This window comes from Polyodon spathula, chromosome 26, assembly GCF_017654505.1.
Source record: "Polyodon spathula isolate WHYD16114869_AA chromosome 26, ASM1765450v1, whole genome shotgun sequence".
Lineage (NCBI taxonomy): Eukaryota > Metazoa > Chordata > Actinopteri > Acipenseriformes > Polyodontidae > Polyodon > Polyodon spathula.
Window position 1 is genome coordinate 14344600 of NC_054559.1, and position 13497 is coordinate 14358096.

Sequence of the window (13497 nt, forward strand, 5' to 3'; positions counted from 1 at the left end):
TATTCTATTATTCTGAGTGGTGCTGTATTTATTTTTTTCAAAATCTGCCCTTACCTGGCTTTTGTGCGGCAGGCAGAATAAAAAAAACAAAGTCACATCATCATACGGCTTGAATGGAATAAGGAAGGCAGTTCATTCCTGGCATTAAGAACTCTCCAGACAAACTCAAAGCAGCTCAGACACAGATAAAGGAACATTTTAACTCAATGTTGAAGTAGCAGAGCCCAGAATCATTGCAGACAGCATAAAAAAGAGAAATACAAGAAGACATTAAAATGACATAAGTCTGGTAACCTTCAAAAGTCTGTACCTGCCTGACTTAATTCCTACCTTCTTCCAACATCCTGCTCTCTCCCCCGCCTGCACCTGCACCAGCTCAGAGGCAGATAAGCTAAAAAGAGTGTAACTCAAATCTCAATAAAAGCTCAATTAAAACACAAGCTGTGTTTTTTTTCAGCTTGGCATGTAGTAAAACTTATATAAACTACCAACCAGCACCCCAGCTGCAGCCCCCTTCTCCCCCCCCAACTCCAGCTGCATGCTCCACAGGTAGCAAGGCTGGGTTCACAGGGTCAAATCCTGGAATGGCTCCATCTCTTAAAGCAGGTCTGTACAACTCACTAACCCAAAACAGGAGCCTTATCCAAATGTACCAAATGAGACCCCACTGTTAGTCCTCTTACTTCATCTTCTACTTCATTGACATTATAGAAATCTGTAGCAACAGCGCTGTCAAATCCCGATCGCTTATAATGAACGATATTTTTAAGAAAAATGCATGTGCGTTTTGTACATTTGAAAAGAGTTTCAATGCACAAAATAAGCTCTTGTGATCACTGTCTGTACCCAGTGCCACTGTACCTCACCTTTCATGAGCACTGTATTCACAAGCATTTAATGCTGTATATTAAATGATGCTGCTTATCAACAAATTCTGCCAACCAGGAGAGTGCAGGACAAGTACAACCCATTACTCTTACCTTGGCTAGGTTTTCCCAGGAGACTACTTTAAGTGCCTCTCTCCTGCCCCCTGCTGTCCACTTATTATACATATTTTGTGTACATTCACCTGACACAAACAGAAGCACATGTTATAACTAACATGTATTTTCATTTTAAAAAGTCAGTGAGGTGCAGTAGGTGTTCTCCCCTTCAACGTCTTCATTCCTGTCATTAACCAATCAGCTGCTTCCCCTAGTGACTGACATGCTTTGCAGCCAGTGAGATGCTTTTACCTCGAAGAGCCTGCTGGAGCGAATGTGAAACATTAACAGAGTTTCTGGCAGAAATGATTACTGTGAGTATAGTCCTAAATCTTAAGGTGCCGGAACACCAATAAAATACAGATTATTATACATGTTCACTATTTATTTGTATACTAGACTGCCTCCCTCTTATCATAATGCTATACTTTAAGTGTGTCTTTGTGAGTCAGTGGCTTAGTTTGAGTTTTGGGTCTACAGTCGTAGTTGATGCACTGTTGCTGTCGTCTTTGTCAGCATTTTTAGCCTTCTTAAAGAACTAACTTGTGATAGAAAAAGTTTGGTAACGAATTTAAAAGACTGCTACTAAGTCCTGCATTTCTCTTCATGTTTTTTGTTGCTAGTTATTAAACTGGTGTTTTTGATAAACACTGGTTATCTGAATGTTTCCTGCTGACGCCTTGAAGTTTTTTCTAAGCCACAACAGTGGGTATTAAAAGCTTTTTATTTTCTTAAAATGTGAGACTTGGATAAAGCTGCAACTTACTTTTGGGTAAATACTGTATTTGTTTTGTTTTTTTGAAGATATTGTTCTGCTAATGACTTCTAGACATCTTAAATGTTACAGATACGTTAGCACACAGGCAATACTTCAATCACAGCACGGTGGACAGGACTGATGGCAGAAGACATGTTTTGTTTTTTTTTTTACACAGGAAGTGGTGGTGTTGTGTCAGGCAAAATGTACATCACGTGAGGCAAAATAAAATCTGGAAACAGATCAACAGAAATACAATAAAGGTTATTATGCTAAGCCTTGGTTATCGCAATGATAGAATAATAGACTTTGAAGGTCTTTCAACTTTTTTTAGTGGTTCTCAAACAGGAAAGGTTCATTTTTCCATTGCACAACCGCCTTCTAGACAGTCAAACAGTCAGCAATCCTCTTTGAACTTCTTGGAGAAACCACAAATAATTTTATTAAGTGTTAAAATACTGACACACACATTATCAGAAAGGGGGGCAGGATTTCAAAAGAGCCAGCAGGCTGGCCTCATTAAAGCAGCACTCACTCTGTGCTGTTTTTTGTGGTTCATTCAGCGTGTTTCATTATCCAAGCCAAGCTGCAGAAAACATAGGAAAGTAAATCCTTGATAAGGCTTTTGTTTTCTGTTGTTGATTAACTGTTAATAACAAGCCTTATTATCTTTATGGTTAGTTATGATGAGATATGGTTAGCAGACTCAGGAACTCCAACACCAATACCAGATTTACACAACATAAACTCTATAAAGTTCCATAAAGTCTGTCAGTCAAATTCAAAATTAAAGTGATCGGTATGGGGAAAATGAAAAGTATGAACAGATTAGTACATCAATTCATGCTTAGAAAACACTACTGAATTAACAAAAATAAGCTTTTCAAGTTAAAACACAGAAAATGAATAACATGCTGAATGAATTTCAGTATCTCTGAGTTTAGTAATAAGTACAATGAATAAGAACGGCTGGGTTGCCAATCCAGCAGGAGATTTCACTAGCCGCTGGAGATCATGGTTAGAATATGGCTGCTCAGGTCGCAAACTAGACCCCAGTGGACATTACTGGAAATCGTTTTTACAAAACAACGCCGCATAAGAATTGGGCAAATGATTAAAAAAAAAAAAAAAAAGTATTGTATTAGACAATTAGAGAAAGCAGCTTCAAACATCTTTTTTTTTTATTTGTCTTTTTATAAAGTCTGCGCTCATCTTGCTCATACTCAGTTATTACTAAGTCTCTCTATATCTGTCTTAATCTGACTTTGAACTTGCTCTGGGCTTGTCTGGAGAATGCTAACTGCCTTTCACGGGACAGGCTTCCTTACTCCTGATTTGTCAACTTCTTTTAAACAAAAATCGAGCACCCCGTATGGGGGGCTTAAGGGGGCCACATGACTGACTCTTGTGGCTGAGCAATCCTGATTGAACACATTTAACCGAATCTTACTTTGAGAAAGGGATTTCACTTGAAAACAGCCGTTTATAAGCAAGATCATATTGAAAAAATAAAACGTCCACAAACCGCTGTTTAAATCATTAATGCAAGTGCCCTCCCTGTTGTCTCCCTAAAATATGGAATGAAGAATGCGTGACTGAGACAAACGAGCGATCTCACACAGCTTGAATTTAGGAGCATCTGTCGGAAATCTGCTGTTTGGACATGTGAGGACTTGGCGCAATATTCATCAGTTCACTTTCCATGATCACTATGTACAGGCACTCCTTCTTGGCCAGCATTAGCATTGTAACGCAAGGTTCTGAGATGACGGATTGTGTCTGGACGTTCTTGTGTCCAGCCACAGTGCTGCAATAAATCTTTTGAGACGAGGAGGGTATGCATCTCTTTGCTTATCATTCTTTTTTTTTTTTTTTTTTTGCTGGTCCTCGCAATGAAATTTACAAACAAGAGGAAGCTGTTCGGCGCCTTCAGTACTTGTCTGGTTCCTAGTAGCTGACTGGTCTCAGAACTTTGTCAAGGATCCCAATGAGTCAGTATCAGCAACATGGCTAGGCAAAGCCATTCCACACCCTCAATAACACTGAATGATCTAGTCTATGTTTTATATATCTGTAGCAGTCAACTCATTGATATATATATATATATATATATAATATATGCTTTCAGTTCTCATTATGTATAAAATCAATAAATTCGATGCAAGCAGTTCTGTAAGCATTACAACAGCAACTTAACTGCAGTGGTGAAAGCATTTAAGGCTAAAGCACTTACGCACTCACTCCTATGTGTTTACATACATGGTGCTTTGCGACTCAATTATATATAATTGCACCAACTGTACCTTCTTAATCTGAACATATCACGGATATGTTTTTCGTGAATGGGACTTTAATTGCGTAATTGCAGTGGAAAATTGGCAAAACACAAATCAAAAATCCGAGTTCCACACACGCAATATTAATTTGTTTGTGCATACAATTGCATAGGGCTATCACAATCATTTAAGCCTCAATTCGTGTCCAATATAACTACAGTTGTATTGTTTATAATTGCGTATACCGATTACCCTTTAAAACCTCACCAAATGTGATTAATATAAATAATTCTTTTTTTTTCTTCAAATGACTAAAACACTAATTCAATAATCAACCGTAAACTGAATTATAAACAGCTGAATGTTATTGTTTTTTTATGTTATTTATATATTTTGAAATGCTAAACAATTATAATTACAAAAGGTAAGCTAATAACTAAAATAATATAGGCCTAGCCAAATATGCCGATACATGATCCGATTTTTGGCCACCGTTTCCTTTACTTTTTTTTCGTTACTAGGAACAAAATATCCCTAGCTGTTTGCAAAATCGTTTAAATTTACCAGCATGTCTTATATTAGGTTAATTTAAAATATCTCGTTTGCAAAGGGCAACCGTTCAGAGAGGCATGGGCGCAGCTTTAAACGCCGCTCTGCTTCTGCACTGTGGGTCTCGGTCTTGTAGAGCGACACTGGAGAATCACATTCACAGACAACGTGGTGCCAATCTGGACACCCACCTGCGCAGAAAGGTAGGTTTGGGGATAAGATACAACAAAGCCCACGTACCGTACCACTGCGCTTCTGAGACCACCTTCTCATTAAAAACACGAGATAATTATGCATAAAACATGTTGCATAGGCCCAATTTACTTAATTGACCTCTATTCGGAAATGACTAACACAGCAACTCGCCAAACCTCCGTCATGCACCACAAAAAAATAAATAAATAAATAAATAAAAAATAACTACACTGCTAAATTAAAACATCACAAGCAAAACAAAACAACGTGCCAAGACATTCGCTCCACTGAAAACTGTCAAAAGAGAAAAAAAAAAATGTTAGCGTTACAAAACTAACAGGAAACAACAACAAAAAAAAAAAAAAAAAAAAGTTTGTTTTAATAGGTTACTGAAATTAGATATGTTTTATTAAACCAGAAATAGCAGTTAACCCTTTAAGGTACCAAGAACATATGAAAGGCACTGACAGGCTGGACCTGGTCATCCGAATTGTCTGTTTCCTCCCGTGATACGAGTGCCTCTCAAATATATTTTAAGAAACCGTTTGAACAACCGCTAAATTCCTTGCCTACCTTAAGGGGTTAATGTTCCTACACAACAGAAACAACCACACCCCTTATAAATATGGTAGTAGCCTATTGTATATCCTACTACTTACTAAATTAGCTTCGCATCCTATGACTCCAATGCTTTTATGGTCTGCAGCCTTATATTGACCAACCCGGCTAACAATATGCCGCTGCGTTTCAATGTTTTTTTGTTTGTTTGTTTTGTTTTTGTAGACTTCTTGTCTCGAATGTTAAATACTTGTCTCGAATGTGCAAATGACTCAATAAACCCATCAGCAGTTTCAAAATAAAGAGTTCACGGAGTTATTTTTCGATTCTTACAGTCCCGCCGATGCCGTACCCTGCGTAAAGCATGAAGGTATCGAAATAATGAGAGTCCAGGGGCAGCAGAAGACTATCACGTGAAGTGCTGGGATAGGCGAGCGCTCACTGCAGCGCCGATTCAGTTTGATAGGTCCGCACACCGCACGTTTGCACAAGCTCTCGGTGCGCACAGTCTAGTGTTTCATGTCACTTGGGTAGGTAGACAGAGGCCACTTTGCAACCCGGGGCGAGCAGGACTGCGCTCGTTTCAAAAAGAGAGGAGGGGTGGAATCTGCAGCAGAGATATTTCAAGGTGATGAGGTATAGCGTTGTACTTTGACTGGGGTGGGTTTTGTACACAAACTGGCAAAAAAACAAAACAAAACAAACACACTGCAGTTTATCAAATTACAAACATGTCTACAGAAGTACAATACTGTATTGCATATCTGTGATATTAGCAGTTAGAGTGGCATGCATTAAGCGACACAAGTCATGTAATTATAATACTACTTGGTGTAGAACTTTAAACATAGGCAGACAATACCCGAACGTCTCCCTGGGCAGGTGAGCCGACAAGACTATGTTGATACTACCTGTGAAGAGTCTTTAGGCTCTGCGATCAATTTCAAATGACCACCTGTCATCGGCAACTGTGCGAGAAAGCCGCAGGGTCCGCTAGACAAATTACATCCCATAACACAGACACAATACACGAGCTACTCAATAACTTAATTTGTTGGAAGTGTAGTAAAGGTATGAGCGTTGCGCAACAACATGCACTGACATTGTGTACTTTTGTCTCTGATGATACAAAAGATGTTTTCTTCCCTCATAGTGACTGCTTTATATTGAACCCACATAGGCTGGTGTTAACGTTTTTTAAAGCGCCTACGTATCTGTTTTATCAAAGAATTTGCAATGGATGGAGATATGCGGCAAAGGCAGATAGCAAAGCATCAGTTACCCTCAATGTAAAGTAAAAACGCACATTTCAACCAACCTAAACCAAATGAATAGGGGTAAAATGTTAGCAGCTGTTAAAAAATACGATTGACACTTTATTTATTTTTTTTTGACATTGGTAGAATTTCACAAACCAGGTACAGTAACACGTTTACTGAAATTGGTTAAAAATGATAGGAAAAAAAAAAAAAAAACTTACCAAATCTGTGAGGGGACTGGGACAGGGGACGGGGACCCTTAAAACAAAAAAAAAAAATGCAACGCTCCGACGATTAAAATCCCCAACTTTTTAAAAACAAATTTTAAACAATTAAATAAATTGATAAATAAATAAAATCAAAACACGCTGCTTGTTGTCTTGACTTTGTATCCTTCTCAAAGCGCACCTTAAACGGCAACTTCCCTGGTCAGGCACTGGTACAAAATCTCCCACTGTCTGTCTTGCATAAGGAGAGAACGAAATTCTAGAGGGGCAGAGCGCAATAAGGTGAGAAAGTGCGATCTGTTCCTGCCTTCAAGCCGAGTAAGAAAGCTTGAAATAATCCATAGGTTGGAGCGAAGGAAAGGGATACTCCCCATGAAAATCAATTCCAGATTTTGAAAACATTGAATCGCATTGCAACAAGAGCCCCTTGGCTCAGACTCTCAACCACACAGATTGAAAAAAAAAAAAAAAGTTGAGTCAAGTGCTTCAAATATATTTCTACCTCCAAGTCCTGACAAAAACAAACCAGAGATCCCCGGACTGGGGGAATGTCACCCTGCACAACACACACTCGCACCCACACCTCCCTGGTATAGTAACAACCCAATCTGCATTTGAAAAAAAGGAAACGAAATGGGGAGTTGCAATGTTAACACAAAGCTCCTCGATTTCACACCCGCAGAGAAAAGAGAAAAGGACCAGCTCTCACGAACAAATAAATATCCGTGAACGGGAGTAAAAATAACACAGGTTGTTATCCTAGATCAGCCAGGTGGAACCACATCGGGGTTCTTGCACACGAAGAAAGATTTTTTTTTTTTTTTTTTTTTTAAATCTGATTACGACTTTAATTAGTTGTTATTTTTGTATTCCGGTCGAAATTAAATCAGTTTATTAGCGTCCCGGTTCGTTAACCCTCACCAATCTGAATGCGATTAAGTTAAAGCGTGAAGCGTGATTTACGATGTGTGTGTGTGTTTTTTTTACTGTGATTCATTGGTTTTGTTTGTGTGTTTGTTTATTAGATGGTAGAAAATAGAAACCACTTAAAACACAATATTTGGACGCTGCAAAGATACCCAAATTATTATTATTATTATTATTATATTATTATTATTATTATTATTATTATTATTATTATTATTATTATATAATGCAACTGATGCGATATAGGTTCGGAGGGGTGTATCAAAACAATCTCTAAACACGTGTTAGTCAAGGCCTAAAAGTCTGTCTACACTATCAACTAGAACCTGTTTTTTTCTAAGCTCTGAGGCAAGCCCAGGCATATATATTATTCTATCTAAGCCCCACCTTAACGTTTAATATGAATATCAAAAAATAATTATACAGTACGAGTAAACAGAAGAACTTGGCATGCGTTCCCTGTTTTTACTCCACTCGGACCGCTTTCTCATCCCCTAAGATAACTGTCTCCTTTTCAACAATATTCAAAGTATTGTATTGAGCAAGCCGGGGGTGACTGCAGCTCAGGTACTGACCCCGTCTCTATGTGCCTGTGTGATTGTTAGGGTTAGGTTTAATGTGCTGTGATAAGGAGTTTAGAAGCCTCTCGTCAGTTCTAGCTGCCTGCCATAGACATATATAACAGACTCAGCAAAAGTGTCTTTATATTAGTAAGCGCCAGCACCATCTAGTGCACAGTAGTGTATTGCAGCAAAACAAAACTTGATCCAAAGAGTCGGATCACAACATTTTATTTCTATAAAGCCCCTTTCGTTGATCTAGCCTAACTTGTACTTTTTTTTGTGTAAAAAGCAAGTATTATGCGTAGCACCAATTACAATTCTCTCATGATCAAACTCAAAGCTTTCAAGTAAATAGCGCAGCCATCTGCTCTCTGGCCACGGTGATGTAAACTGATTTACAACAGAGAGATGCATATCTGATATATAAAAGAATAATTGTTAGACCACTTGTGTAACAAATTATGTAAGAAAAGAATGTGCTGAACGCAACATGTGTTCCTATTTTTTTGTCACTGCGAACTGCAATGCAGCTGTGTGAAGTGGCGTTAGACAGCCCTTCAGCTAACAGGTTGTGTCTGGTGCGAGAGGTAATGCTGACCCCTGCTGGTCATATTTGCCAAATGTTCTCAAAACCTACAAACAGTTGCAAGCTTTGGCTTGATGTCTTTATAGTATAGTATAGTAACAGCCAGCTAATCTGGATACAATTATCCTGCTGCAATTCTGGCAATATACAGCAACGCACTAACAAGAGGGTGCTGGCATGTATACTGACATGACTGTAGAACGGATCCTGTACTCATCATAACACAGGCTTATCAAAGAAGAAACAAAAAACACACATTAGAAGGCACGTGGACAGAAAAAAATAAAATAAAACTACTTACTCTTTAAATGGACCACAGTGAATAAACCACATAAACTACCAATACGCAGATATGACGTTTTAAAATCAAAATTGATGTTCAGCGTGTGTTTCTTTCAAAACTGCACATTTGTGTTACATGATTGTAATAAAAACTCGCAACCTAGATTCTGCTTGTTTGAAGAATTATTAGTATTCCGAAATGTATCTCGTTTCGCGTGACACAGCGTTTAATCTTAAGAAGATCAACATTCCTTCATGAATTATTGCTGGATAAAGGAATTAAAGGCATAACTGTAATATTTTTGTGAGAGATTTTGTTCTTTAAAAAGTTTGCAATGTACAGCTATGGTCAAAGGTTTTGCATTACCCTATAGAATTAAGTAATTTTACTTCATAGTCGAGAGAAAACTGCTGAATAATGTTACGTTTGCAAATTGAATTAAATACCGCTTGTAGTTTTCCATATACGTAACAAAATAAAATTGAAAAATGTGACATTTCAAAATCGAACATGAAATATTGTACTACTGTTATGGCCTCCGGTAGATTTTTTCAATATCACTTTATAGCTTATCTGATTACATGATGGTAAATAAAAAATACAAAATCAGTCCTAAAATTCTAGGCGATGTAAAACTGTTGGCCCTAACTGTAGATCAGCTCTTTAGGATAATAATTTATATCTATATTTCTATAATTGTGCATATATATCTATCAAATATCTATCTATCTATCTATCTATCTATCTATCTATCTATCTATCTATCTATCTATCTATCTGTCAATCTTTTTCCTCTTTTCCACGCTTTGTTTACCAGACCCTTCTTCACCTTTTAAGGAGAACGCGTATCCACCGGGCAGTGAGCGCTAATCTTCACTGACAATTCAAGGTACATTAATACATAGAAAAAGAGGCAGATACACACTGCAGAGTCACACTTACTGTCACAGAAACTTCAAGCTGTTTACATTTATGAATGCAGTCGTTGGTTAATTGGGGTTCTTGAAAACCGGATCCGGGTAGTTTCTGAAAGCCCAGCTTCTGTTGCACGGGTTCCCTGTGGAGAATACCTTTATGAAAATGCCAGCCGCCGGCTCCCGACTCGCTTTGTTTTTGGCTCAACTCTCTATTGGATGTGCCTAGATATTCAAGGAGGAATTCTGTTGTCTGCTTTCCTGTGAGACATGGGCGCACTCTAGTGGCAGAATTATGCACATACACCACCTCCTTCACGTCCGTGGTACGTGCATCGTGCATTTCAATTGCGTGTAGTTCTAGTAATGCATCACTAAATATGATCATAGTAATGATATAACTACTGTTTGTGTATACAATGTTGTGTTTTATTTTTACACCAGGATAGACACATTACAAACAACGAGCAAGCGATTGTGGCAACACTGTTTACCTGTATATTTTTTTGACTTAGGTTTTGCTCGCGAAAGCTATAATGTTTCATTTCATTTAATAGTCCACGAGCTGTTTTGGCATTTGAAGCGTTTTTGTAACGGGTAGCCGAGTTATAATGCTATGCGGAGGGTTTAATGCAGTAATTAAGAGCACATTTCCCCTCCACTCTATACTGAAGGGATAACCCTTCACACCAGTCTGAATAATGATGAAAGCATCACAAGTGGGCGTCTCAGATGCAGTAAGATTTGTATGTCTTGGGCCATTTCAGCGGAGTGGAAGGCTGAAGACTTTTTTTGTTTTGTTTTGTTTTGCAGATCGTCCAGAACCGCCAAAGGAGCGTCCAGCCCCCTGTCAGATGTGCGGTCTGGAGAGGCTGCTGCGTTCAGACCCCCGCTGGTTAACGCCACTACTCTGAACGTGTCCGGCTCTGGGGAAAAAACAAAACAAAACAAAAACCATTATTCCATTCTGCCATTTCTGTAGCGGTTAATGAGCTTTGGTCACATCAGTTCATTCAAACAAGAGACGTTTGTTACTGAATTTGGTTTCTTTTTCTTTTTTTTGTATTCAGCACTATTGTGAGTTTAATGGTTATGCATTGCTTGTTTGCTTGTTGTTTCAGATGAAGGCTGATGGGACACATTTGTGAAGCGCTTGTCCCCTTGATCCCACAGTCAACCTGGATCGTCTCAGCGTGAGCTATGAGTTCAGGGTGACTGCAGTCCATGCGTTTGGCTACAATGAGCGGAGTGTGCCCTCTGCTGCCATGTCAGGTAACTGCATATTGCTGTTAAACAGCCGCTGCAATATTGGACATAAGAACATAAGAAAGTTTCCAAACGAGAGGAGGCCATTCGGCCCATCTTGCTCGTTTGGTTGTTAGTAGCTTATTGATCCCAGAATCTCATCAAGCAGCTTCTTGAAGGATCCCAGGGTGTCAGCTTCAACAACATTACTGGGGAGTTGATTCCAGACCCTCACAATTCTCTGTGTAAAAAAAGTGCCTCCTATTTTCTGTTCTGAATGCCCCTTTGTCTAATCTCCATTTGTGACCCCTAGTCCTTGTTTCTTTTTTCAGGCTGAAAAAGTCCCTTGGGATGACAGTGTCAATACCTTTTAGAATTTTGAATGCTTGAATTAGGTCGCCACGTAGTCTTCTTTGTTCAAGACTGAACAGATTCAATTCTTTTAGCCTGTCTGCATATGACATGCCCTTTAAGCCCGGAATAATTCTGGTCGCTCTTCTTTGCACTCTTTCTAGAGCAGCAATATCTTTTTTATAGCGAGGTGACCAGAACTGCACACAATATTCAAGATGAGGTCTTACTAGTGCATTGTAGTTTTAACATTACTTCCCTTGATTTAAATTCAACACTTTTCACAATGTATCCGAGCATCTTGTTAGCCTTTTTTATAGCTTCCCCACATTGTCTAGATGAAGACATTTCTGAGTCAACAAAAACTCCTAGGTCTTTTTCATAGATTCCTTCTCCAATTTCAGTATCTCCCATATAATATTTATAATGTACATTTTTATTTCCTGCGTGCAGTACCTTACACTTTTCTCTATTAAATGTCATTTGCTATGTGTCTGCCCAGTTCTGAATCACATCTAGATAATTTTGAATAACCTTTGCTGCTACAACAGTGTTTGCCACTCCTCCTACTTTTGTGTCGTCTGCAAATTTAACAAGTTTGCTTACTATACCAGAATCTAAATCATTAATGTAGATTAGGAATAGCAGAGGACCTAATACTGATCCCTGTGGTTACCACACTCCATTCTGAGGTTTTTCCTCTAATCAGTACTTTCTGTTTTCTACATGTTAAACACTCCCTAATCCATGTATATGCGTTTCCTTGAATCCCAACTGCATTCACTTTGAGAATTAATCTTTTGTGCGGGACTTTGTCAAAAGCTTTCTGGAAATCTAAATAAACCATGTCATATGCTTTGCAATTATCCATTATCGATGTTGCATCCTCAAAAAAGTTAACATGTTGTGGCTCTCATTGCTATATTACAGTCTTGTAAAATCAAGAATAAATCAACCTGTTTTGCAACATCATGCAATGGCGCTGCTGCCCAATACAGATACTGTTTAAATGACATGTAATCAGTGTGTGGCGTTCCATCCTCCCAAGTACAGAATTGTAGTGCTTAATGCTAACTATGATGTAGTTGATGTATCCATATTTTAAAGTGTATGCCAATTCTTTGTGAAGAGTTAATGGCGATTTAAGGAAGCCTTTCAGAGCCAAAAGACTGTGCTTCAATCAGACTATCCTGAAGGAACTTTATTTTAAATTTTAGACATAGTCATAATTTTTCGGATTCGTATAGAATTATAGTTCCATGACATCGAACTTGGACTTATATATATATATATATATATATATATATATATATAATATATATATATATATATAGAGATACGATCTAGATAGAGCTTCCTCTTTACCATGCTTAGTATTGATCTGTCAGCAGTATTGCCTAGTGTGAGCACAAGTCAAAGCCACTGTGTGCATTGCATAATAGTGATACCTGTGTCAGGCTAACTAAATATGACCTGGTTGTTTATCAGCAGCAGGGAAGGCTGACACGCAACGGTAATGAGAATTGGACTTCAATCTTTAAAAAAACAAACAAAAAAAAAACAAACATCCATCACGCTCATGTCCTGTAGTACTACAATTCGGGATTTCAGGGTTGTTAAATCCTGCTATCTAAGATAACAGGTGGCTACATTAACTGTTTCAGGTGAAAGTAATTTAAAGGAACAGTATCACTTTGTTTTGCAGTACTGTCTTTAACATCGGTTTGGGGTTAACGGTATTATGTTGCCCTGTATTCAGCCGTTCTTGCATTGCAATAATAATAATAATAATAATAATAATAATAATAATGCTTGTGAAAACAA

General features: G+C 38.2%; 1 protein-coding gene across 3 annotated transcripts in view; it reads right to left on the reverse strand.

Moving 5' to 3' along the window:
- Nucleotides 1–10293, reverse strand: part of LOC121301005 (netrin-3-like) — a 41398-nt gene extending 31105 nt beyond the window's left edge. The window contains exon 1 of one of the 3 annotated variants that reach the window (XM_041230067.1): nt 10106–10293. The gene's annotated coding sequence lies outside the window, so the exon portion shown is untranslated. Of the gene's footprint in view, nt 1–6798; nt 7519–10105 lie in introns of those variants that run through there. The other 2 variants (XM_041230066.1, XM_041230068.1) reach the window with 2 other exon arrangements.
- Nucleotides 10294–13497: the final 3204 nt, after the last annotated feature.